General features: G+C 42.5%; 1 long non-coding RNA gene across 1 annotated transcript in view; it reads right to left on the reverse strand.

Moving 5' to 3' along the window:
- LOC130255029 (uncharacterized) overlaps window positions 1-21,380 on the reverse strand; it is a 34,667-nt gene extending 13,287 nt beyond the window's left edge. The window contains exons 1-2 of the long non-coding RNA XR_008840847.1: window positions 21,307-21,380; window positions 19,268-19,332 (exon numbers count right to left, since the gene is read on the reverse strand). This is a non-coding gene — a long non-coding RNA (uncharacterized LOC130255029). The remainder of the gene's footprint in view (window positions 1-19,267; window positions 19,333-21,306) is intronic.
- Between the last annotated feature and the right edge of the window lie 3,566 nt (window positions 21,381-24,946).

Below are 24,946 nucleotides of genomic sequence, written 5' to 3' on the forward strand. Positions count from 1 at the left end.
CATTTCCCCCTAGAGTTTGGATGATGATCACAAAGATTTTTTTCTTTTCATTTCCTTATTACCCATTTCTACCTTTGAACTTTTCCAATTTAGAAATCCACCATTCTTCATCTTCTTCATCTCAGACCTCTAGCTGCTAGATCTTCCCTGGTATCAGCTAACAAGGCTGGGATCATTAACCAAACAATCAAGGAGAAAATCTAGATTCATGTTAATAGCAGGATATTCTTTCTCGTTATAGCACTGACAATGTATCTTAAAGTTTCCTGTCAAAATGTCCTTGAAATCTGCTGAGTGTTATCCTTGCCAAACACATTGTCACAAGAATTCTGCCTGTTTCTAACATTAGCCTCTGAGCTGGTTGCTACAATTTCTGCCTAAAAAAAGTTAAAATCAGGAAGCTATGTACCCAGAAACAATTCAATGTTATAACAAAGTGTCTACACTCCCGAAGGATTCATGTGCACAGGTCTGTGTGTGACAGTGTTCTGCACGGTGTGGCTTGGCAGCCAGGCTCTGAGCATCTGGCACAGCTGCAGTGCCAGGACTGTCACATTGTCACAGCAGCAGAGATTAACAAGCACAGCACGGCCAAACTTGGAGCAGCCCCGACTGCAGGGATGGGCACAGCCTTCATCCTGCCTCTGCCTGCAGCTCCCAGCGCACACTCCTGCCCCCTGGCCAGGCAAACACAACGGGTGCTGCTCCCCGGAGCATCCTGAACCTGCTCTGCTCTGCATTTCTCTCTTAGAGCCTCCTCACAGAGCAGAAGTGTGTCCATGGAAACCTCCCTTGATTCGCACTAGCTGTGCTGTTGCTACACTTCTGCATCGAATTTGTTACTGCTGCTTATTCACTTGGAGTGAGATGGTAAACTTGTCTGGAGATGTCCTGAATTATTCATAGGCAGCACGTCCCAAGATAAGTCAGGGCATGAGATGCACCCTGGTGCTGAAGTCAAGGTGCTGTGTGAGAGGGAATGATGCTCGTGTGGCTTTTTGGGGGAGCTGCTCTCACGGATTGGTGAGGGATTGGGTAATGACCAGTGAGAGCTGAAAGCCAATTTGCCTTTGACAATGGAAGTTATGGGAGGTTTTTGATACAGCAGCTGCCTTTGCCTCACTTTTATTGTGAACACAATATTAGGGCCTGGAGTCCCTCCCAGATTTATGTTTTGACTTTCACAGGAGCAGTTTTGTGGGCACATAGGGGCAAGTATATCTGATAGAGCTTAGGCAGCTAATTACTTCGTTATGCCTCTCCAGGAAGTATTTAGATGACTACATATTGACTATGGCTCTGGAGCTACAGCTGGAAAAGTGTCCATGAAAGTTGGATAAATCAGCCAATCTGTCATCCACTATCACCTTCAAGCTCATTTTTCACACAGTGAAAGTGTATTCACTAAAAAGTATTTGTGCTTTGCAAGCAATTTCTACCTTCCTCTGAAATCTGATACTGAAAGAGCCAGGAGCCAGTGCTTGTGAACTATGAGTGGACCTGGTTTGAAAACACCAGGTCCAGTTCTTGTTGCACACCCCTCCAGTATGCATTGTGTGACTTCCATCTCTCATAGGAGTCTGCAGGATCAGAAACAAAAAAAATTTATACATTTTGTTTCTAAAGCTATCACTTAATCAGTTATGCTTTTCTAAAAATATGTACTTCTATTACTCCGAGAAAATTATAGACAAGGTGATTCCATACTGAAAACACTTCTGTAAGCCCTGGATTAAATACTCACTTTAGTGCTCATGTTCATCCTTGTCCAAATTGGGAATTTTTTTTGAGAACACAAAATCTTTTAGAGAAGAGAAACTCAGTTCTGACCCAGCTATAGTCCTTAGCAGACTTGGGAAGTGTCCTGACTTGAAAATGTAAGTCACAAAAGCAAGGTGTCACATGCCACAGCACAAGATAATGGATTGAAAATAAGAGAGCCACCTTAATAAACCAGTGTTGGTCGACCAGTTTGACCATTGGAAAGAGATTTCTGTTTGTAAATGGCATGTTCCTATTTAAACTAACTCAAATTTCTCTTTGTGCTATCTTTATTTTAAAATCAGATTTATACCAGTTAGTAATTTTTCCCTAAAGCACTTTACAGATCTCTGCCATCACAGTTGGTGTCTGACTTTCAGCTGTCAGTAATGTAGTACTGCAAGATGTTTTTAACTTAAATTATAATATATATATATATATATATATATATATATATACATATATCTTCTATTTAAATTACTTCAGAATTGTGTACAGAGCCTTGTTTTTAAACACTTGTTCTCTTTCTGGAGATCATGTACACGTGCAGAGTTTGTTAGGAATCCAAGAATTTTCTGATTCTAATACTCCTACAGAACATGACTAAATATTCAGCAATGCTTCAAATTAAGTTAATGCCCCACCCCAGCAGATCAGCTCTTCAAACAGCCTACATTCCTTCACCTGGGAGTGGAAGGAAATCATGAAAAAAAGTAAATAAAGGAGTGAGATGGAAAGCATTTTTGCTGTGCAATTATCCTGATTTTCAACTTGCACTCCCTGAGAAAAATGAGGGAAGGGCAACCCTTGAAATGTCCCTTGGCCATGGCAGGGAAAAATTGCTTGTGGATCAGTTCTACCATCTGTACTCACCTTAACCAGTATCTTACTCTGACAGGCCACTGAATTTAGAGAGAGATCTCGATGCCTTATGTTTTAAAAGCACAGCAGATACAAGTGAGATGCCCCTCATGGCAGGACTTGTGCTCAGCTCTCTGTGGGCTGGAGCAGAGAGGAGGAAGAGTGTTCAGAACACCTTCCTTTCCATTTTGCAGTATAACATTCTTCTTACTCAGACAATTTCCCCCCAGTCTATTCCATAAGGTAGCACTGAGCTGAGTTCCTGGCTCACAGTGTCATTTCCACACATAACCAACCTGTCTGGGTGGAAGGGTTGGGGAGGAGCATATTTCCACAGATATACTTGTTTGAGAGTACACTCATCCACCTCAACTGATCACTTCAGACTTATTAGGCAAATATCATGATGACACCAGACCTTCCTTCCAAGCCATCTGGAAGGAATAACTCAGAAATTTTGCAAGACTTTTCCTTTCTTCCCACTGCCATGATTTCATTACCATAAACCATCCTGCTAGCAGATAAACCAGGGAATTATGCACTGTGCTGAGCAAAGCCCTGGTGCAGGGTCCATACTTTGCCATTTAGCTCACAACAAGAGTCACATATTTATCAGTCACACTTGGGAGCAATGCTGCCCTTCAGCAGAGATTTTTGCCTTCTGAGGAGGTGGTTTGTGTTCTATGCACCCTCTGAATCACATTCTGCCTTTTAGATTTTAATATGCAGCAATGACACAGCAAATTGTACCCTTGTAATATGAAAACATAATATTTTTCTAGCAACAGTTCATAATGCTGTGACCAGCTGGTCCAAAATGGTTAGCAATGACACATTCTCAAATTCTCAAAGGCATGCTGGTAATGCAGCTCCTCAAATTTCTTTAGGTTTAGGTTTAGGATGAAATGAATGGAGCATCTTACATGAGGGCATTCCACTCTGGATAATACAGTAGTGGGAGTTTCAGAAGAGTTGAAGCCTTCTTGAATTTAAGCAGCTCATCTTATTTCTGAAATCTTGTTGTCACAATGAGACAACATCTTTGATGACATCTCTGTGTGTATGCTGATGGTACAGGGAGATAGGGTCACCCCTAAATTCTCTGCATCCCTGAAAAAGAGAGAAATGTGAGCAAGGCAAAGTCCATTGCACAGCATGTGCCGCTACTTACTTTGACTTGACATTGATGGATGCATTCAAGTATTTACAAGCTGCCTGATGAGATGACTCAGAGAAAGTTTGAAAGAAACAGCACGGCTGACACCCCTGCTTGAAGGGGGAGGAAGTGGGAGGGAAAGATTGCCTTGAGATCAGAGTTTGTGGTTTTTTAAAATGCTGCTGCTTCACAAGCCCACTCTTTGTGCTGGAGTAATTATGTGGGTGTGCTAGGAAAAAAAAAGCTAAGCAGTTTGAGAAAGGTCTGGCTGTGGGGAAACCCAAATTTAAAGATCTTGAAGAAGCAGGGCAGCTCAGTAGTTGTGGAGGATGACGTGCAAGCCACATTTGCAAGAGCCTAGAGCAGTCACTGGGCCAGTCCTGGGAAGGTTGGGCTGCAGGTCAGCCATCCATGGACAGCAAACCCACCTTTCCATCATCCTGCTGTAAAACTCCTCCCTGCTGGGGCTGTCCCCAGTCTGTGGCACTGCACGAGACATAGTCAGAACTTTTCTCTCAGAACTTGAAGACTGCTTTAGTTGAAGATTTCTCTGACCACATAAGGATGTAAATAGGACTGGAGGGTGCAAAGACCATTTAGAACTCTTCCTTCCACCCCTACAACGGGTGGCTGGGCCCTGGAGATGTGTCCTGGTACCCACCAGCACCAAGCCCTCTCTCTTGGGGGAGGGCCAGAACCATGGCAAGGCACAGAACAGCCACTCTGGAGATTGTGTCTGTCATCACTGATTTCTTAATGAAATGTGCATCTTGTTCCATGAATTACCATTTTTGAGCTGTTGGGCAGGAAATACCTGCACCAAGGTGGGAAGGCACTCCCAAAAGCCACCACATTTAACTCTTTCCATTTTTCTAACAGCTTGTGCAGGTCACAGAACAACAGTGTAGAAAAAACCCACAGAATCTGACTTTCTCCACTGTGCCATGTGGGAGTGATGTTAAAACTCCACCTGTTTTTATAACACCTCCCCATGGCCCAGGCAGGGGAAGTGCCCTTGTGAAGCCAGTGTTGCAAGAGAAGAGTGTGGTTAAATTTTGACTTCATCCCCATCCTCAACAGAGTCTTCATCAAGAAATCCTCATCCTGTAAGCAGCATGGTAAGAAGGACAAATTCCCTGAGTAACCAGTTGGCAGAGTCCCCCAGCAGGAAGGAAGAGGAGGAAAAAGGTCATTTCACCTGCAGAGTCCTACCAGGGGTTTGGTAAGTCAGCTCTGCACAAAGAGACCAAGGATCTCAAGGATGTGAGCTACTTCTTGCATGCATTGCTGCTTTAACTCATCAGATAAACTCCTTTCAGAGATCTTTTCAGGCAGGTCTAAAAACAATTCAGGGATGTCTTGAGCATCCTTTGTCTGCAGCTCACACCCAGTGTTGTAGCAGAGGCATCCCCTAACTTGCAAAAGGAATGGGATGGACAAGAATTATTCTCCACCCAATGAAATATCACATGCTACTATTTATATTCTTTTATATCCTCTAGGGGCTTGGGTAACTCTGGATGCTTCATGTTCCATAAAATAAAATTAAAAATATATTAAAGGTGGGAGAGATTAAGAAACTAATGGAAAATCCTAAAATGGCTGTCTTGTTCTGAAGAAATCAGAGTATTTCCCTCAAAAGTTTTTTGAAAAAATCTCTAATTGCATTACAAGATATTCTATTTCCTTGGAATTTTGTTTTTCTGTCAGACTTTGTTGAAAGGGATATTTTTCTTGTCAAATCTTGTATAATTACAAAAGTAAAGGCACATTTTCCACTGTGGTGGTGAAATTTCATTTGGAATGAAAGACATTAAAGAAATGTAGGTGTATTAATGTTGTTGAAAATAGCATTATGTAACAGACATTTGATGGACTTGCAGGTCTTTATTGGAGGTCAGATGCAGGTATTACTCATTCCCCAGCACTTTCAGAACTTGATGCCCCTTTTAACACCAATGAAAAGACTCTAGTGGACTGCAAAAGGAACTGTTTTGGGACACTGGTACATCAACTTTATACTCCTTTCTTTTGGGAGTATAAAGGAGCAGCACTCTGACTGGCAGAGTGCAGTGAGGAAATTTGCTTAATTGCTAAAGCAATAATGCTTAATACAAATCATGGCACAAGAATAAAAGAATGAGAAAAAAGAGCCTCTAGCTGCACAAGAAAAAAACCTCTATGAGATTTTAAAATGTTCCCTTGCATGCATATATGCAGTGTTTTGTACAGTAACCATAAAAATGACATGTTTTATACCTCTCAAGCACAAGCAACCTGTTTTGACTTTGTAGCACTTGGTGAGTCATTAGAGAAACTGATCTTACTAAAAGCTTTGCTATTTCTCTTGTTCTAACTGAGATCCCTAAAAAGAAAGGCTTGGGTAAGATACAAGCTGCAAAACCAAAATAATGTGCATGCTGATTGTCTCCCCATCTTTGCAATGTGCAGACCTGGGTGTCCAGCTTGCCCTTCCTTTGCCATCCAGAAGGAGTCCTGGCTCCAGAGCTGCTCATCTGAGGGGGAGCCCCACTGGACACAGATTAGGCTTCCTCCTTTCCTGCAAGTGCATGTGGAGGGGAAATGAGGGTATCTTGTTGCTCATAGACTCAGACACTGGGTGAGCTGGTGTAGCTGGTGTCTGTGATGAGCTCTCTCCACCTCTCATCCACCACATCTCACCCATGCCACTCCTGGGAGCACTAAGCCTCTGGAGCCAGAGCTGCAGATCCAGGCACTGTGCCTGTCACAGGTCCCTTGGCTCATCCCCTGCCTGGGACCTGCCTGCTGTGCCCTGCAGAGCCCCTGGTTTGTGCCATCCTGAGCCCTGGACACCACCCCAGCTGCTGCAGAACTTCCCTCTGCAGCACAGCCCAGCATGGGGAGCAGCAGAAATTAGAGCAAGAAGACAGAGACACCAGAAAGCCTTTGCCTGTGATCACAGCATTGCTCTCCTTAACAATCAGCCACCAGAAGTGAAAGCACTTCACAGGAGGAAAAGCAACAACTAACCCATAAATAAAGCATTGCATTGCTTCTCAATGTATTTTTCCCCCAAGCAATCAATTAATGTTTCTGCAGCAAAGAGATTATCAGCTCCTGTGAGTGGGAAAGGAGGGGTCTGATGTGACAGGGAGGGGGCTCTGCTGCAGATGACACACTGCAGAAAGAAACACCTCTCCTACAAGATGCAGCACATTGCATCCAACAAATGGAAGACATTTCTGCACTGAGGAATCATTTTATCTCCCAGTCAAAACATCTGCAAATTTTATTTACTTATTTTTGAAGGTTGAACAAGCAGCTGTATGTGCAGAGAGGCAGCAGGGTGTTCATTTGCTTTGTTGTTCATGCATTCAATCTTCCTCTGGCTGGTTGTGAACAGTATTTTGTTGCTGAGTAGCAGTGGACTCTTTCATGGTGTCTGAAAGCTTGTCAATAAAAATAACTGCCACAAGAAAAAAACAGCTTTCCTATCGTGCAGCACTTTCAAGTTCTCTCTTGATAGCAAGTGGTCAGATTTCACCACTATAAAACCAGAGTTTTCTGGGATAATGTATAACCCGAACAATAAATCCAGTATTGTATTCCCAGTCTTTCACATCAGATATGCAGGGCCTGGTGTCACTGCTTTTCCCTTAAGCTAAACCAGGGTTGGTCTGCCTGCTTAAGCTGAATGTTCTCCTGACTCCTACTCCTTTCTAAAACGAACACACTTCATCTGCTGCCTGAATAAAAAGCTTTGCTTTAGTCACGACATCTTCCTGCACTGTTTTATTCACAAAGTTTGACAGAAAAATAGATGTTATGAAACCAGTTTTTAATGCTTGATGGAAATAGGTCCAAACCTGCCTGGGCAGCTGTCCTGTGAAAACTGAAGGCAGCATTAAGAGCTCCAGTCCATTTTCACCTGCTTGATGTGTTGCCAGGCTTGGGTCAGCCACTGATCAGACCAAAGGCCATCATGCTGGGTGGACCAGAGGCCCTTCAAAACCAATACTTGACCTTTGGCAGTGGTCAGTAGTAGGTGTTTCAGGGCAGAGCACAAATAAATTGTGGTGGGAATCATGTGGATTCCTCAACCTGCTGCCTCAAGCCAGATGTTGTGCTCACAGTTTTAGTAGCTCAGGAAGCGTTTTTCTTTTTGTGTTTTGGTCATCTGATGAAGCAATTCAGACTTTCCACTCATAGCATCCTATGAGTAAAACATATCCAGTGATCTATCAATGCAGGAATCACTTTCTTCATTTGCTTCAGGTCTTCAGACTAGAAGCAACTAGAAGAAGTTTCCCAGAGAGGCTGTAGGATCTGCATCCTGCATTCAAAACCAAAGACAAATCCTGAGCTAAGCTGGCCATGCTTAGAGAGAAGTTTGGACCAGATTATGTCCAGGGATCCCTTTCAACCTAAATCATCCTGTTTTTGTAACTTGTCAGGGTGCTCACCTCCCTTTTTATCAAGTAATAGTGAAACACCTCTTTCTTCACTTTCTTCTTACCCATCAACCACAACATTGATGACCCCATGAAGGACCACAAAGACCACAAACCAACAGCCCCTCTCTTCCCTTGCCAGGTCTCTTTTCCAGACTCCAGGGTGATTATTCTGTTTTGTCTCTCCCCTTAGAAAAGGGTGAGGTGCCCTGTACCTTCACTCATCCTTGCTGCCCTTCTCTCAGCCTTTATTAATTAAACTTTATCCTTTCTAAGGGAGGGAGGAAGGACCAGAACTCCTTGCAGAGTTTAGGAGGTGAGCAAATCTGGCATTTTCTACTGTGGGAAAATGGTATATCCAGACCATTGGATAAACTTTTCATAATAACCCCAGTCTGGTCAACTTTGCAGAGCCATGAATCAGCATTTTCTCCATGGTACTCTCAGACTCCTGATTCTCTCTCCTAAAGTAATTCTTGATTTTAGTCCCATCTTACAGCATCCTCACTCCTCTCATTGCTCCTCTTCATTCTTGCACTTCCCCAGCAGTCCTGGCAGCACTGGTGTTTGTGGGGCTCTAGGGAGGCCAGGCAGTCTGAGCAGGAGCTGCCATCTCACCAGGGAGCTCTGGCTGGAAGGGAAAGGCTGTGGCTCCTTGGCAGTCTCTGTGTCTGCTGGCCCCTTCTGCTATCCTGTCCCATCACCCTGCCCCTCTCCTGCAGCACCCTGAGGCACCTTGATTGTCCTGCCACACTTCAGAGCCTTCCTCATCTCCACAAACAAAAGGTCACAGGCAGCTTTCTTCCACTTTTACACCTTAAAATGGCTCCACAAAGGAGCAGAGGACATCCAGGCCAGTGCAGGGGATGGGGAATAGAGTGGGGCTGAGGGAGAGAGGCAGATGATGGCACTGCACTGCAGAGGCAGCTGTTCCATCAGCTGAGGCTGCTGTGGGATGCAGCTGTGCTCACACTTCTCAGAGAGGAGCCCCTGCAAGCTCAGAGCCTGAGGAAGGAAGCTGCTAATGAGCATCTTTCCTTCTTCTCTTTCTCACATGCAAAAGTACAATTCTTTTAATGGCAAAAGATAATAACTCTAAGATGTTGTGATTACACCACACTTTTTTTTCCCCCAGCAAATCTTTGCTGGCTTTACATAAAGTCTGTCCTCACAGGCTGTGTGAGGTGTGTAACATTGAAAGCAGAAGGCTGTTTTACAGTGAAATAAGGTGAAGTTCAGGGATATAAGACTGTGTGAGTTCATGCAGCCTATTAGAAGCAGTCAAGAAACAGGAGTTAGAGGTCTCTCTCAGAGTTCATTAATGACTTTAACCATTAGAAAAGTGCTTGTACAGAAGGAAGCATTTCTCCATGTAATGCTTCTGCTGAGGAAGAGATTGAGGAAAAGCCTGATGTCTGAAGGAGACATCTAATTTGTTTTCATGCTTTGCAGGTATCTTATCAATAGCCTTATTTTTTAGTATCCAGAGCCTTATTTTAAATTTCTCATCCCTAAGTAGGATGGCTTAAGTTAGATGCCCTCACACATCTCACACAGACTGGAAAAACAATTTCATGTCTGGGTCAGACTATTCCTTTCTTACATATTTCTCTTCTGAAATCCCTCCAGACTTCTCTTCAGATTTCTCTTCAGAAATCTGAAAAAGATAAGCCCTGCTCTTCTAATAGTGATGGGACATCCTCCTCCCAGCCAGGGGCCTCTGCTCTCCAGCTATGGCTCCTGCCAGCAATCTTCATGGGCTTGAGTGAGGAAAACCTCTCAAAATTTTAATACATCTATCTCTGTTCAGGAAAGCACTGGAGTCAGGAACATTTGGATTCACTCACAAACCCCCTGTGCTGTCAGTGAACTTTTGTAGAAAATGAGTGTCAGACCCACAAGGGCAACAAAGCAGAGGAAGAGTAGCATAACTGGTGGGACTTTCATGTTTTTTTAAGGTTTTAAATAGTCCATATTTTTATATCATATGACTTCAAAAATATTTGTTCATGTAATTAGAGACTGTACTGTCCCAAAGCAGCCAAATTGAGACACCGTGTGCAACATGAATGTTGTTTCCTGGTATCTGCTTAAAACATAATTCTAATTCATTTTAATAGGTTTATTTCCCCCATTTTATTCAATATTCCAACATCTTTTAAAAGGTAAAAAAAAAAAACATTGAGAGATAAAAAGATAAAGCTAAATTTCTAACAACTATGGCAATGATAATCCCACATATCTCTATGGAGAAGGTTTTTTCTGCATACTCTGGGAGTTTACAACCACAACAAGACAACATCACCAACAGTCATTTCTAGCTTTGCAGAACCTGACCACAGTCTGAACTGCCATCAGAAGCTTAGACTGTCCCACCAAACACTTTCTACCAGTCAGTCTCCAAGTGAATTAAGAGGCAAGGCAAGTATTACTGAACCATTTCCCAGTCAGACAAAGGCACTGGTTCTCAAAAATTTGAAGGGAGATACCTTGAGGAGAGAGGTCAGGAGCAGTAAAGTCATGGAACAGCACAAGGCTCACTTAAATCCCAAATGATGATAATGGCTCCCATTACTCCTCCAAAATGACCAGACAATGACAAATCAGATTTCAGTTTCATTTTGATTTCAGGCTGTCCTCATGTGGCTGCATATTGCACCTCCTGTAAGAAAAAGCAAGAGCTTGCCTCAGGCTGTCCCAGGAAGGCCTTGTCCTGGAGCTGTTGCAGGGAAGCCAGCTGCAGGAATTGTTTTCCTATGGCAAGCACACGATGTGCAGAGCTGCACATTTGGCTCCAGAGCCAGTGACAAGTCAGGATGCGGGAACTGCCTCCCACTCTGGGCATGAGCCCAGAACCACATCCTCTCTCTCGGGAATGTCCCACTGTTTTCTCCTCTGCTGCCTACTACAGACCATGAGGTGGTGATCATCCCACTCCAGCCTGAAGGGGATTGTTTACCCTGTTGTGAATACCATGCCTGGCCAAAATGGAACTTTATAGCAGCCCACAAGGAGTCAAATCCCAGCCTCTGTAAGCAGAGTGCAGAATGCACTCCTGCTCTTCCCATCCTGCTGCAGGGTTCTGCTTCTGGGCTCTCCAAAACAAAGAAATACTACTGCAAGCACCTCCCTGACACTCTTGTTTTTAACAATGGTCTTTTCATATCCCCCATATTAAATCTGATGAGATGGCTTTGCTTAAACCTGTACACTCATATACATATTTTCATGCTGAGACAATGTTTAATAAGCTCAGTCCTGCCTGGCTGAACAATTTCTGTCCAGCAGGCATTGCTCAGGTAGGTTCACAAACCTTGAAAGGAGTTACCTGGATACCTTTCATTATTATGGCAGCATCCCTAGTAAATAGGGAATCACAGCTGGCGTTCTAACAGTGTTCTCATCATTCCCATCTTCCCAGATCAGCAATCCCACTAAAGCCCAGGATAAATCTGCCCTAAGGTGAGGAACTGGTGGGCATTCAGTACCACCAGCATTCAGTGAGCAGCTTGTGAAACCTCTGGGGACTCTGAATTTCTACAGTGAGCACAGTTCCCCCTAAAACAGAACAAAACTCTGTGAAGAACAAGACTTTTTACAGCTGTGATGGAGTCATGCTCTCATCTATCCCAGCAAAAGGATGAAGCCCAGAACAGTCATAGCTGACAGTATAAATTAATCCCTCTCAATATTTGCCTTGCTGTTTAATCTCAAATGCCAGTAACCTACATATGTTTGAAAACAATCAGCTGGTGTCTATATCAATAGTGGTTGTGTATGCTCTAGAATCAATTTTCCCTGTTTGTACTCTCTTCCATGCCTTCATGAGTTTAATCACCTTATTAAGAAATGTGCAAGAACTATAAATAAGAGAAAAAAGCAAACCTTTCAGCCATGAGGCTGAGTGGTGACATGTATATCAGTGAACACATTTCCTGAGTAATAGCACACTACAGTTTGTAAAATGCAATTATGCTGTAGCAACTCTTATCGGGAAACATATTTACACTGATTTCTTGTAGCAATAGATCAAAGAACTTATTTTACTGACCTATATCTGTATTTAGTTGTACAGCAGTTTCTTACATAAATAAGCAAATTGTCTTCCTTTTTCTGAATAATTTCCTACTAATGGACAGCAGTTTTCCTGACATAGATGCTTTGCAAAGATTAATTTTTGAAGGCTAAAACTGATGTCTGAATTTAAAATAATTCATGGTTGGAAAATTGCAGATGTGTGTAACAGTGGCTGTCTGTGGAGGAAAAGAGAAGCAGTACACACAACGAGGCCACCACCCTGAGAAGACATGAGCAGGTGGCCTTGTCACAGAAAAAGAGATTTTTTTTCTCCTGTCTATTTTCTCTTTTGTCTCTACCCACCCACAAAACTGTCTAGAAAAAAATAACTATTTTAAAAAATATCCATTTAGGAGGACCAAGAGCATGCAAGTCTCACAAATCCTGGCTCAACTCCTTTAGTAACCAGGGCTGTGCAGAATGTACTTCCCAACCATCCAACCAGACTTCCATTGAGACAGGGCCTCCAGTACAGCTGAGCAGCTGATGGTGACTCCTTTGTGAGGGATTTTAAATATTTTGTTTCCATCCTTCTTCTAAAAACCATTACTAGCTGTGTAAGGGCTCCACACATGGTCACCTCTGGGCTGCTGGCCTCCAGGCAGCCCTGCTCATTTAGGGGCTCTGACTTGTTTGGCTGCTTCAGCACAGGCAGGAATACCTGCAAGGGCATTTGCAGCCCTTAGCAGCATGTTTCAGACAGCTTGGTGTTCTGTCATTAGTTGTGCCAAGACCAGCTGGGATGAGAAGGGGAGTCACAGGATTGAAGTTTTATTGAGGACTGAGTGAGAGGGTCCACAGAACTAAAGAACCAGTCCTTTGATCTTCTATTCTCTAGAGTTGCTATGGACATTTCTATAAATACCATTTTATTTTTTTTACAAAATATGAACTTGTTAATAAATAGAGAATCTTTTGGAGGTAGAGATGTTAAAATACAACTTTTGTACAAAAACTAGCTTGTGTCACTCTAGAGGACAATATGTGTCAAGGCTGCTGGAGCTGATGCAGGTATTTCAATTTCAGAATTAGGTGTTCTCCCCATCAGTGTCATTTGATAGAAAGGAAAAGGAATCTTCTCCAAGCCCACCCACTGGAGAAGTTTCCACTTTTTATAAATAAAAAATACTTGGCTCAGAAGCAAGTATCTGAGTGTCCCTCATGCTAGAGCAATGCTCAAATCCACTCAGACAACATCTCTGGAGAAGCACAAGCAGCTTCCATGGCCAGACCCATTCAAGGGGAGCCATCACAGAGCAGCTGATGGAGTGGGGTCAGGGGAATCCCCCCTGGCCTGAGAAACCCAGATCAAGCCAATGAAAGGCTTAAATCAGTTCCTCCAATAACCCCAATGTGAAAAACAAGCACCAGGCTACCACCTAGTCCAGAGCAAACTTGCTCTTTTCCCTGCTTGGAGAATACTTTTAGAGTTCTGCTTCATGCCAGAGCAACATGGAAACATTGCCCAGCCAACTCTGCTGCCTATATTTTTTCCTGAAAATGGCAACTAGTTACACTTAGATTTCCTTAGACAAATTTGAAAACAGGTTGGCAAAATGATACATCTTGCATTATCTTGCAATAATTACAGTTAATTCACTAAAGCTAACCCAAAAATGCAGGTCATTAATTTTTGATAACTTCTCTTTTGGGCAAGGAGTTTTCTCTGCCTGGCACAGTTTTCATTTAGGTAGAAAAATAAGTTGCTTAATTTGTTTAAATTAATAACATGGAGAAAGAAAGTAATCAGTGCAAGTCCACATTGGGAAGGAATCTTGTGGAATTAAAAGTCTTACATAGCAGCTAAACCAAAAGATCACCTGCAAGCTTCACAAACCACTAAACTCAACTAGTCTGAGGTTATTATGGGAAAAGACACGATACATTTCTTATTGAATTGCTTGTGGAGGCTGATCTGTGTCAGCAGACACTGCCATTTGTGGCTGGCTGCCCTGTGATTTCCTACAGAGATGCTCACAAGTCTGTGAATGACACTCAGGGAATTGTTCAGGAGAGCATCACATGTGTCCCATTAATTCCAAGAGGAGACCTGTCAGTGCACTGCACTTTCCTAGAAATTTTCCATCATTACTCACATTGTTAAGTATTTTGCATTTTCAATGAGTGGTGAACACAGAAGTAGAATAAAAACTGATTATGATTAATATCTGAGCTTGCAGAATGTTTTAAGAAGTCAGTTTTACTTGAAAGAAGGGAAGAAACTGCCAAAGGCAGCCACAGTTTGGATGAAGAGCAGGTTATATCTGTACTTGCCTCTATCAAGTGAAATTCCCTTCTAGCATTGCTCTGGAAGGAAGGTTGGTTTAAGAGGTTGGTTTATTGACTGATTGTTTCCTCAAGCCCAGGATATTTCAATATTTGCATGGTGGACTCAGAAATCTATATCCTGGAGGGACAGGAGTAATTTTCTAGTTCAGGAGTTCTGCAGCCACAGAGAAGCACTGAAGAACAGTTGACACAGAAATCAAACCATTTGACTCAATTTCCCTGAGAATAAGGAAAGGCAAATATGCTGGAAAATATAAACCAGTGGATTTAAATAAGTGTAAAACAATGAAAATATTTTAGATTTAGTTTAAAAAAACTTCCCAAGTTGTTTTTGTTTAAAAACAGAAAGCAGCCACTTTAGCTCATTAGTCTATCTGGCCATGCTCCCTTCATGCAACACTTCACACTAGACTTAACTACTATTATTATTAACTTGACTAAAGATATTTTTTGAGAAAAAGAATCCCAACTACCAGAACATTGAAAAAAATATTAGTTACTGCTTTTGATTAAAAAAATGTGATGCTTTAATGATCTGTTAATCCATATGTGCTTTGAAAGGTGTTAATCCAATGTGTTTTGAAAGCACCACCATTTATTTTCTTGGTCCACTTATGTCCTGTGGGAATTAATGAAAAAGAAAGGTAGAATCTCAAGGTATTGAAATACAAGCCAATGGATGCTGATGGACCTAGTGGTCCCTAAGAGGCCACTGTTGACCACACTGGTTGTGGCTTAAGCTTCCTTTTGCATTGTGATTGTGGTGAAAAACAAGGTCTGTGATGTGCTGAGCTTAATAATGTTGGGGAAACTGCAGCCTTTTTTGGAGACTAGCATTTTGTAGTAACCAGGTTGTTCATTTAACATGTACTGGTTTACTAAGTAAAGTAAATTAAAGGCTGAGGTGGCAACAACGATAAGCAGCAAATTTGTTTGTTCAGTAGGGAGCTGAAACGTGTCGGCTCATGCTTTGATCAAGTTAAATTGAGAGGTTTCAAAGTACACACAGGAAATGCTCCAACAGATTAACTTTGTCCCTGGAGGTTTGTCCCAGTCACTTTTCAGCCTTCTGCACTCTGTTATCTGTTTCAGCAATTCTGTAACTTTAACCTCAGAGAATCCACAGAGAAAAGTGACAGTGTTAAAGGTCAAGGGTTGACTTCTAGGGTGGTGAGCATAAAGTCTTGGTCTTTAGAGATAGGCTATTGGGCAGTTCTTGGTTCTTAACAAAAAGGAAGAAAAAAAAAAAAAGGAGAGGAAATGGAAAATTAAGTGGTTTTTAAAATCATTTGCTTTAAATGTGGTTAAGGTGGTAAATCATTACTGCAAATCAGTATCCCCACATGCTGTGGAGATCAGTTCATTGAAGCCTGGCTGCTGAAACACCAGAGCCTCAAACTCAATTGACTTCAGTTCAAAGAAGGAAACAGCTTTCCCTGAAATACTCCCCACGGACAGGTGTTTATAAATAAACAATTTTCCTAAAAGTGGGCTTCCCTCTGTCTGAAATGGTGCCTGTTCACACTGCATCCAACCTCTCTGTGAGCAGGTTACCTTCACAAAGCTTGTAGGAACTTGATTTTCTTTGAGAAATCAATGGGTTGAAATTTGTCAATAGGTTCAAAAGATTTCGGGGGTGTGGAAGTGACGAAGATACAAGCGCACGCAGCAGGATTGCATAAGCCTCATTTCTGCAGGAATCAGGAAAAAAGTTGCAGCAATATAAAAATAAATAACTGAGCAGGCATAATTTCTAAAAAAAATGCCAGTAGCTAGCCAACACTTCATTTTTGCTCAGGGCAAAAGGAAAGGAGAGAGCTGGTACTTTCCTCAGTGTTTGAGTATTTTAGCTTGTGACATTTGTTTCTGAGAAGTGAGGACATTTCACAGATAAAAAACACTTCTCTCTGAAATAAGGAACGTGGAGTCTTCTTATGCTATCAGGGAACAATAAAATGTCCTGAAATTGGTAGATGAGATAGCATTTTTTTCTGTTGCTAATAATGCTGTTCATAAATATGGGTCTGTTCATGGAACTCAGTGCTACTCATGCTGTCTCTCATCCATTGTACACAGTGTTTAAAGCTGGCAAGTTATTCCACTGGTAGGGGTATCAATGCAAACACAACTATACAGACCACAGAGGAACCTACATCTGCATGATTAAATAGTGTCCATGGCCACAACACTTCTGAGTGTCCAAGCCTAAAGGGACCTAACTGACAAATCCAACTCTATTTACTAAATCTGAATTAAATACCAGCACAATTAGCAGGCAGCATCTTGAGTGGAATTCAGAAGATAATGTCCATAAAATCCCTTGCAAAAAAAATTGGCTGATATGGGTTTCTAATATACTGAAAAACTTCTAGTATATTTGAAAAATAACATAATACTCTAAGAATATTAATATTGAATACTCTAAGAATATTTGCAGTATTGAAGAACATAATAATTTCTTATTTTATTGATGACCTATGGCACCATAGAATCCAAGAGTTATTTTCTCATCAATATAGGACCAGCTAGAAAATCCTGCTGCTTGGCAGAGCACAACCCCTAACCCAGGGAAGTGACCTATTGACTGAAAAACAACAGCAAATCTAAGTGGTCTGTTAGCTCAGTTAATTTGTCCTGTTATATGTCCCTGCTGTTGGAGCTAAATGTTAAAAACTTCAAGCATAATCTCAGAATCCCAAAAATCTCTCCATTTTCAGTTCAGCTTTGTGTTTAAACAGCACTGTCTTCCTAAGTATCTTCTAGACTTTAAATCCTGTCACTTGTAAGGTATTTCCCTTTAAAGAAGAGCACGTGAACAAACAAGAAATTTCCCTTCTCTGTGACAACTTGGGACGCTGACCATGGGTGCTGCTGATTGCTGTGCCCAGGGTGATGTGCTGTGGCATGAAGAGCTTGGTTGAAATTCAAAAGGGTTGCTGCACATTTCCCTCCTTATCTTTATTTGTACTCCTCTCTGCACAGCCTCCTGGACAATCCCCTCGTGCTTATGGTTTTCCTGACCCCTTCATTATCCTACATTAACTTCTTGTTAAAGACTTCCCTGCTGGGAAACCTAGAAACTTTCTTCCTTCCCCCAGTGAGATCTTAACTTAGAAAGAACAGTTATAGCAATAATTCAATTTAGGGAACAAAAAATAAGACAGCTGCTTAGCCATGCTATTCAGCACTGTTGGGTTTTTTTTCCTTTCTTTTCAACCTTCCTAAGTTTTTCACATTTTTAGGAATGGAAGTTGTGTGGAGCAGAAATTTTATTCTCATTTTTGTTGAAAATACATAATACTAGTTATTCATGCAAAAGCAGTTCTAAATTTAAACAAAAATAAACCATAACCTGAAATCCACTTTGTTTTAGAGCTAGCAATCACTCCAGACAATTCAGTGCAATTTCAACTGCAAGTGCACAAGCTTAGCTTTTTGCTTGAGATAGATCAAATATATTCCCTAAATAAACTTTCCTATAGTATTTCCAGCACAGCCTTAAAAAAGAGCCAGAGACAAAAAAAAAAAAAAAAAAAAAAAAAAAAAAACCCTTGGAATTCTGCTGCACCGAGACAGGAGGTCAAAGTGCTCGCACAAATTGGTAAAGAAGTCATGTTTTATCAGTGACACTGCAATTAAGGACGTTGATTTCTGTTCGTAGGACAAGGTCCTCTCATCGATGGAGAACCCAGTGGGCATGGAAAGAAAGGGATCTTTGTGTGAGGAGCAGCAGCACATGACAGGCATCCTTGTGACCGGCTGGCTGGCACAGCCCAGGCTGCCAGGCTCGGCTCTCCCTGCTCTCCCTGCCTTCCACCCCCATGACTGGAATATGCTCAGCTCTCCACTAAAAAAACCCAAAATACCCCAAAATAACAAAAAAAAAAAAAAAAAAAAAAAAAAAAAAAAAAAAGCCAAAAAACAAAGCTGAAACTAAAAACCAAACCCACGGCAACAGCCTTTGAAAGAGGTGGATGTGCTCATTGTTAAAATAAACTAGGAAAGAACAAACTGCAGCCCCCTGGGCAGTGCTTGGCCTGGCTGTTCCCTGAACAAGCTTGTTTCTAGATTGCAGTAGGTATCTTTCCCAGAGTTGAAGGGTTCTCCAAGGGAGTGATTTCCCTTTCTTTTTTTTTCCCCCTCAGGCATTTCAATGGGAAAGTTAAAAATAAATGAAACGAATCAATGCCTTTTGGCTGCTGCTGTTTCAGCTGATGCCTCCTCTAGCAAAACACAAGCTTGATATGGTGCCTGAGAGCTCTTCACAAGAGAAAATGGGCTTCTCCACACAAGATATTACAACTGCAGCCTTCCATCCTTATGACTTCAAGGAATGCTTTGCTTCTGAATGTTTATGCTTCCCAGCTATGAGTGAATATATGAAATAGCTCTTCTATGCAGTGGGAAGCAACCTAATGAGCCTGAGCTACACAAGGGCACTGGAGGAGTTTGCAAATGTGTGGAGAGCATGTGATGAGCAGCCCAGGGGATACCACTCAGGCTCTGACAGAGCTGGGGACAGCACTGTGCCTGGAGCAGAGTGGACAACCAACCTGAGCAAAAAAAGGGGCATCTTAATCTCCAGTTGAATGTAGGTACCCAAATCTCTGGTCTAGGTTGTGGTCTTGCTAAATCTATAGGCTAAAGAAGGCAAGCTGGGCTGATCTGGGTTTTACAGGACTGGTCTTACCTTTATTAGGCAGCACAGGAAGTGGATGAGTGGAGGAATAAATAACATGTTCAACTAATACAGACCTAGGGGAGAAAAAGTTCTCCTTGGGGTTAAAATTTTAAGAAAATTCTTGAAAAAGAGATTTTTGCTTTTATCTGATAAGAAAGGTACTTATTGTCTGGGGACAAAACAATGTTGGTGGGGCTGATAATGAGGTTTTGGGACCAGGATCCAACCCCAACAGTCTCCCCAAACAAATTCCATTCAGGTCTTGTAGTGGGTGAAAGTTTAGTTCTGCCTCCAAGGCAGAAGCTAAAAGAGGGGCTGGAAAGGTGAATTGCTCCATTAGGTACAGAGACTGAAGGAAAAGATATCATGTGCACAGACTGAACAGCCACTAGGGAATGTCAGGGTGAATGCCATATTTAACAGTGATCTTAAGAAAAGCAAATAATTACCTGAAGAAAGCAAATGGCAGCATAATGTTCTGAAAGTCCTGTCATACTAAATATTTTCCTGTAGTTTTGAAAGAATGGAGTGGCATAAGTACCATTAATAAAAAGCCCCCTACCATCAGAGATCACATGAGGATGAATTCAATACTGCCCTTAGGCATTTCACAGGGAGCTAGGACATGTTTTGGATGGTAAAATGGGGTGAGAGGATTTACATACTGGACATTTTTGTAAAAAGAGAGAAGAAGAGTACAACCAGAGTGTGCTGCTCCACAGGTCAAGGTACGGGTACACAGTTCATCATTCCACAAAATCTATCTCACTGGCCAAAATGTAGCCTGACAGCACTCAGTCTGTGAGTGGGCTGTGCAGGGATAGCACCCCACAAAGGATGCAGCCCTTAACAGCCTGCCTGCAAAGCAGAATCAGATGATGAGAGCAGGGCAGGGAGCACAGCTCAGCATGCAAGAGGTGTGTGGTAACACAGTACAAGGATGGATGGGTAACACCCCTGCCCTGGAGCCTCCAGGCCCATGCACCAGTGCCACAGTGCCACAGTGCCAGCACAGCACTCCTACACAGGGACACCAAAGGAGCCTGGCATTCCCAGCATGAGGAGATCACAGAGTTGGCTCAGAGGAGGGGCTGCTTGGCTGCTGCTCTGTCCAGGAGGACCAAGCCCAGTGGAGGTCCACGTGAGGCTGGTGGAGAATTGAGGTACCAGGACTAACAAAGGGACTGCAGTCACCATGAACACCCTCCAGACTGAATGTCCCTCAAAGGCTTTTAACTCCTCTTTGAGCTCATGCCTGTTGGCCAGAATGAAAAGGAAGCTGTGCTCAGTGCTGCCCTGCCCATGCTGGTCAGACTGGGCTGGGCTTCTCTTCCTACAGTGCCCAAAGCTGCCAGACAGGGAGGGACAGACACCCATCTCCTCACCAGAACACCCTGCTTGACCATCCTCAGGTGGCCACTGTCTCCTCCTGCTTCAGCACTGCCTGCCCAGCTTTCCAGTGAAAATCTCAGGGCTTGGCCAGGCAGTGCCCAGGGCATGGGGCCAGCCTGTCCTCTCTGATCAATACCCAGCTGTGGGGTGCTCCTCCACCTCCCTCCAAAACCCCAGAGTGGTCTAGCAGGCAGGGAAAGCAGCTTGTGGCTGAGCAGCCCCAGGCTCCCTGGCCCTCCAAGAGGAAGGCAGCAGGCTCTCTTACACCATCCTTCAATAATTTACTAGACAGGCACTAACAGCTTCCCCCTCTGTTGCAACAAGCAAGTCAGAAACAGTAGAGCAGAAGCATCCATCTCTGACATTCCTGCAGGTTTTCTGTAATGGATCACTTTTGATTAATTAGTGAAACAAGTTTGAAACGGCCTGCAGGATACTTGGTGTGTGCTTGTGTCTCAAACTGGAACAGGAAACTAAATCTCTCTTTATAAAACATGAACATAAAAACTCTGCCCTTATTGTTTCCACTTTCACAGGGGTCCTTCTTTCTCTGCTATCCATGTACAAAAGAAAAAACATCATCTAAAGCATCTTTGCTATTGTACTAGAACTAAAAATGAGACAAAATTTATTTTGTTCACCTTTCCCCCTCTCACCTGTGAGCACACAGCCATTGCTTGACAAAATGTAGTACAAACACACAGCATGGCATTTCTCCTGCAGGTTAGTTGTCTAGAGTTTCTTCTGTTAAAAACTGAGCCAGGGACTGGCTGCCTACAGCTGGTTACCAGTTCAACACATGAAGCACAGCTCATCTTTGACAAAGTCCCACGATGCTGAATGTGGTACCAATCTCAGCCTGCATGGGCAACACCAGCCCTGGAGTCTCTTGAACAGCAGCACACACTGTGAAGAAAATATCTCAAGATGCTCTCTCCGAGAATTTTTGTTACTTTGATTATACGTTGCCCAAACTACCATAAAAACAATAAAAAATGGTTAAAGACAGAAACTTTCTCTTTTTTTTTTTTTCCTGAGGAATTAGTCTGAGGCCTTGCAGGCTTTCCCACGCTGGCAGATTGCGGGTTATAAACGCGTGGGAGTAATGCAGTTTCGATCACTCAGGTAGGCTGGGTTTCTGTTAGCTGCCTGCATACCTTTGAGCCCTATCAGCACACAGTGATCAGTGGAATTCCTGGCATTTTTGTCATAGCATCAGAGGCAGTACTTTACAGAGTAAATACCAATGACCTGCTGTTCTGTCAGGGCTCTGTACTTACCTTTTATTTTCAAGTCAAAGGTTAGGCCTATTTATGTAAATCCTCAGCCATGGGCCAAGTAATCTGACCTCCTGGTTTTCATTCTCCTAATTGTTTCAGGTATTTTTCTTGAAAAGTTTGGTCAGTTAAAGCTAGGGATCTTTTTTTCAAGGCGCCTTTGAAGGGCTCTAGGGGCTTTCATAGCCCACCCAGTTTGCAAAGTGGAAACATCAGTGACCTGATGCCCTGGGCACTTATTTAAAATTCATTACCAGGAAATAAGGTTTTGATATATAGCCCCTCTATGGTGAAGAATATCTTAGGGAACATATGCATGCCATTTTTTACTTTGGATTATGTGATCTCTGAAGCCACATAGAAAGGCAATAATAAATTATATTCCTGTTTGCCCTTCATTTCTAATAAGAATGTTATTCAGCTGTAGATAGTTTTGACTTCCCACATGCTGGCCTCTGCTTACAATTCCTTTGTTACTTCACGCTTGGCCGTGCCATTTTATTCATAAAAGGGTGTCCGAAGCAGTATAAGAAGAAAAGGAAATTTACTGGTTTTTTTCAAGCCTTTTCTCTGAGATTCAGCCCTGCTTATATTCTAAGATTAAAAGGCAAGATGAATATCCTCTGAATAAGAGAGAAACACAGCCAGTTTACTCATACATAGAGGAGTACAACTACTCTAGATTTTTCCCCATCATCCCTGGGCATAGAAGATACATATTTCCATATGACCAAAGCCAGCCCTAGATAGCTCCATAGTGGGAGTAATTCTCTCCCCTCTTCAGGTATATTAAAACTAGAAACACTTATCATGTCACTGCTTTCACTTCTGACCATGGGTAAATCATATAAAATGAATGTTATCACATTTCAGTATTTATTTCTTCTCTAGTCTTCCTACTGTTAAGTGTCACTTTGGGGTATGCACCGGAAAAGGATAATTAATATAAGAATAATATGTTCTTTAACTGGTGCTGATACCAGAGCTCATGCTACCATCTGAAAGCAGCAGCTCTAAACTGGAATTTGGCTTCTGCATTTTAGATCTGTGGGGACCAAAAGCACAATCAGAGAGCTGAAGTTTCAACATCTGGGACACTCATTATGCAGTTTATTCTCCAGGTGTATTCCTTTTAATTATTGGAATAGTCACTTGTCTGCTCCTGCTGAAAAAAAAAGGGGGTTGTAGGAAACCAGGCTAAGTGAAAAGCACGATTTACATTCTTCACTGCTATGTGCTACTGCCTTGAATTACAATGTTCATTTTTCCAACCTTCAGGTAACTACAACCTCATTCTGGGGGAAAAAAAATCCTGCATTTTGCACCCAGCATCAGAGGAACACTGAGGAGACATAAAGGAAGGAAGATCAAGTCCCTCCACCTGAAGCCATTAGTAGTTAAAACACATGAGCTGGGGTAGAATAAGCAGAAATAATGACAGCAAACAGATGAGCATAAAATAATGACAATGACTGGCAAATGGAAGTCAGACTGTCAGAAAAGCAGAAATTACAGTCAGAGTCTCAGGCCTTCACAAAATGTGGGACCCACACTTAGGAGAGAAATTTTATATTGGGACTTTTCCCCACCTCTCCTGGTTTCACAGGCCACTTCCCACGCTCAGCCACAATTGCTCAATATCTCTGCAGCAACTGCAACTACTACTGACATGCCAAATTTTGAAAATACTTTTACTTTCTTTGAACTGAAGGAGATGTTGTTGTTTGGTAAGGAAGTTCCCAGGGAGCACCATTTGAGACCATGCTCCAAAGCCCTGTTTTCTATCAGTACACCAAAATGCACATTTCTGTTGGATACTTCTGGGCCTCATAAAGAAGATGGAACCAAATCATTACCATCCTGAGGTCTATTTCTTTTCATACATAGATATCTTCCTAACAGTAAATGGATATGACTGCATAGCCTTCCTATGCACAGAGGATGAGTGATGATCTTAAGATTCACCAGCATTGGATGAGGACAAGACATTGACACCAACACATTTTTCTTCCCAAGATGTGCCCATACAAGTCAGCATGAACCCAGTTGCATGGCAGGGAGTCTTTGGACCTCTCTGTATGCCCCTGCTGCCTTGACCTGAGAAGGAGACATCAGGATGATGAGATCTAAGCCTTCCAAACTGGGAGCCCACAGCATTTCACAGACCCAAATGGACAAGTGCTGATGAGTGCAGGAGTCCAGTTAAAGAGTTCACTGTCAGGTAAACATGGATATAAAATATCCAAGGGGACTGAAGGTTTACAAGTGAATTCAGTGGAGTAGGAGGAAGGGTGGATTGCTGTAAGTTGAGTTTCCACAAGAGCTCAACCAATCCAAGTCCTGAAATTTCCATCTCACTCCAGCCACAAATTCCAGCAAGATGTTGTGTGCCAGTTCCAGGCCTTGCTATGACCCTGCTGTGAGCTGGTTCAGGGAGTCAAACCAGGTAAAAAGTAACTCTGCAGGAAAAAGCTGAGGCCTTTAAGAATTTTGGTTCCCTGAACTGTCTCATGGCATGACCATGCAAATATCAGTGCTGGCAAGAAGAGAGGGAGCAAGGTGCAGGACCAAAGCTCTGAATTGGACCTGAATCAATTTGGACATGAGCCCTTAAACAAAGAGCTAAACTAGTCTGTGTAACGTCATAAGCATGAAATGACTCCCCAAACTGCTGTCACATTCCTATTTACACAGCAATCCCCTGCTTCAGAAGAGTGCACGAGGACACATCTTTCTGAGGCAACAAACGTTTTTCTTCCATGCAGAATAAACCCATTCCACACATTGCTCAAACACAACCTGCCTGACCCTTAATTTTTCTACTGGGCCCCTAACCAGATGTAAAAACTGAACTCTGAGGACTCTCCAGTGGGGCTTGAACAGCTGACCAGATCTCTGCCAGCCTTTACAGGCTTGTTGAAAGACAAAAAGAGCATTCAAATTCATCCCAGTTGGGCTTGCTAAACCACAGCGTTCTCAACCAAATCCAGCAGGTTTTGACTCAGTGCTATTGTTCTTA

This window comes from Oenanthe melanoleuca, chromosome 1 (assembly GCF_029582105.1).
Source record: "Oenanthe melanoleuca isolate GR-GAL-2019-014 chromosome 1, OMel1.0, whole genome shotgun sequence".
NCBI classification, from domain to species: Eukaryota; Metazoa; Chordata; class Aves; order Passeriformes; family Muscicapidae; genus Oenanthe; species Oenanthe melanoleuca.